The sequence below is a fragment of the Dendroctonus ponderosae genome, unplaced genomic scaffold (assembly GCF_020466585.1).
Source record: "Dendroctonus ponderosae isolate FM_Combo_2020 unplaced genomic scaffold, Dpon_F_20191213v2 Dpon_F_20191213_9, whole genome shotgun sequence".
Taxonomy (NCBI): domain Eukaryota; kingdom Metazoa; phylum Arthropoda; class Insecta; order Coleoptera; family Curculionidae; genus Dendroctonus; species Dendroctonus ponderosae.
Genome location: NW_026019116.1, coordinates 6,269,090 through 6,271,970, shown reverse-complemented (window position 1 = coordinate 6,271,970; position 2,881 = coordinate 6,269,090).

The following is a 2,881-nucleotide window of genomic DNA, read 5'->3' as shown; positions in this document are numbered from 1 at the left end:
AAGTGCCGGTTAATATAATCGTTGTTTAGAATACACAAAACAGTGGTTAAGCGACGGTACAACACATTTTTCAAACTAAACGACGATTAAATTTTTAATCCCTGTTTAGTCAAACGGTGCAACCGGGCAGAAGTCTTTGGACTTGACCTCCCCATGTTAGCAATGGAAGCTTGGAGCGGCTGCACAGTCGTATTTTTCGATTTGATGCGTTGTTTCTTGTCGATGTCACAATTACCGAATTCCCAGCGACAAGAGGCGTAAATCAATCCGTCGCGGTTCTAAATTTAAGCCTCAATTCCGAGTTCAAGACCTGGAAAATTCGGTGAAAATAGTTCGGTACTTTGTTGGGGATTATGCCAGATTTGACGCGAACATTACGAGCACCCTGAGCTCTTATATTCGACCTAAAGGGAGGGTTTGAGTGGGAGTTTTCGAAAAACAACGCTTCCCAAGCAAAGAAAAACATGTTTTTATGTTCATGAAGGAGCGAAGCTACACAGGCAAGAATCTCGTGATTTCGGCGACGGTCTGCACATTTAGTAAGTGCACTCGCGCTTTCGTCTATTTTTACCCGCAACTACTAGAATGGCGCACATTCATGCACTGATTATGACAATTAGTTTTTTGCGCAAGTTAGAGGAATATATATAAGCCAAAAGCGTTGCGATGTTAAGTTTGTCCACGTACACTCGTTGATTCGGCTAATTTTTGTGCGCCAAACACCAGAATTCCGGATAGTCCAAACACTAATCAATTTCCATCAACATTTTTGCTCCTTTTGGCAGAGAAGCAAATCATTAATAATGTAAGCCTCATTTTGAATCACCCTGTATCCTGTCCTCTCTAAATATACCGGATGTCCCACTTAAAATATCGAAACAATTACTGCTCTGGCTCCATAGAAGCAGCGGAAATTTCAAACTTCAATGTCTTGTGAAAATGGCATTTTAGTCGAAAAACTGGCAAGGTCCAGAAATGAAAAACATCTTTTGCGGCATGTACGGTGATGCCTAATCGCTCCGGTTGCTGCACAAGGGAATTTAATGGGTGGATTTTTGCTTTCTGTGTCCTCGTGCACTGACTAAACGTGCAATGGTCGATTCCGTTTGATTTTGTGTCGCAAATCACGCGAATGGCGCACTTTTCACACATTGATAATAACGTGCAATATTTGCCGGCAAGTATTTTCTGCTCACTTTAGAAGAAAAAATGCAAAGCAAGTTCTGCAGTATTCACCGTGTGGGCCCAATGCACGGATCGCCGTGCACATTTAGACAGTGCACTCGCTGTTCATATTTATTCTTGCGAGAAGCAACTCGTCAAAAGTAGGAAATTTTGCTGAACTTTCGCTCTTTCAAGTTGGTCCACGTGCACTGACTAAACGTGCATTTGTCGATTCCCTATCAACGTGGTGATTTCATTAACGTGCAATAATTGCGGACGATTTTTTTTGAAGAAATATCAATCAAAAGCGAATTGCGAATGTAACTAAAACACTCTGAATCCGGTTGATGGATGAAGAGAATATGAGGCAAATAAAGCCACCTTGCACGGCAACGAACGCTAGCAGAAAGGGCAGGAAAAAAATCGTCATTGTTCCTGCGACTTCTCTTATTTCTGTCGTTGTGATTTTTCCGCTTCGATGGTGCCGTTCTTTTGATGAAAATCGTGGGGACGGATGATGATGGCCTATTGTCAGTCCATTTCTGAACGAACACGGCTTTTAGGTCAGTTGGCGGATTTAAATGGAAAAAATGCTGTTCTGGCGTCTATTCAAATTTCCCTTCGTGCTTGGGGTAATCAATTTATGGGACAAGTTTCCGTGATTTGATACGTGAACTTTATAAAAGCCCTCTAATAGGAAGTTGCGCAAACTTGATTATCGAGCCGGTGTGGTTTTGCCAGGATATGTGGAAGTAATCAAGCCAATGTAGATGATTATCTTGTACCAGGACTGGTCAGCAGTAAACCTACAGGGTTTAGGAGCTTTTGAAAGTTGCTCTCTTGCAATGAGTGCGTATTTTTGTTCAGTCCTCCTAGAGGACCGAAAGGTAGCGAGTATCAAGTGCGAAACTGATATCCCATGCATGTGTGGTTCTTATCGGATTTCATTGTCGGAGCACGGGTTTTGCAACTGAAGTAAAAAATCCGCTGGACTTTTAACATTCTTCTCAACTCCATCGAAATGAAGACAGTGGCTTCTTTGAAAAGCCACTGGTTTTCATAATTAGTGCAGGATTTCGAGGTAATTAGTTCGCCGCGACTCATTTGACCGACTCAATTAACAGCCGAATCGCGATCAGATAAACTGGAAAATAGAAATTCCCCAAAATTCCACTCATTTAATTAGTTTTTCAAGTCTACGACAACGTGGCTCATTAGTTAGCGCCGCAGATAGACAGAGAAAGTTGTCACCCTGGACGGCCAAAGTGCAAAACCACCATTGCCAAATTTCTTGATGATGTAATTGTAAAATACCGTGCCTGGTTGGTATTGGAAGCAATTAATTTTGGCTTAAATAGTTCTTTGTTACAAGCAAAAGGTGTATTTGAAGTAAAGTTGGTTAATTTTTGGTTTGGTGTTCACTTTACCATTGTTTATTTATACGCGAAGCGATCAGGTTGACTCGACATCGGCTTAAGACAATGTGTCAACGTTGCTTCCACATAGAATCTATGCCATAGATAAAGGGGATCAGCAAAGCAATAGAGAGTTTTTAGGCCCCTTAAAATTACGTTGGCCTTAAACGCTAAACGTTATTGTGATCATGCGCAGTGTTAAAAAAATAAGGTGTTCAGGCAAATAACGTTAAGTGCGTTTTTTAGTTTTTGATACCGCGTTTGTTGCACTCTTAATAAAATAGACCTCACTTTATTGTTTT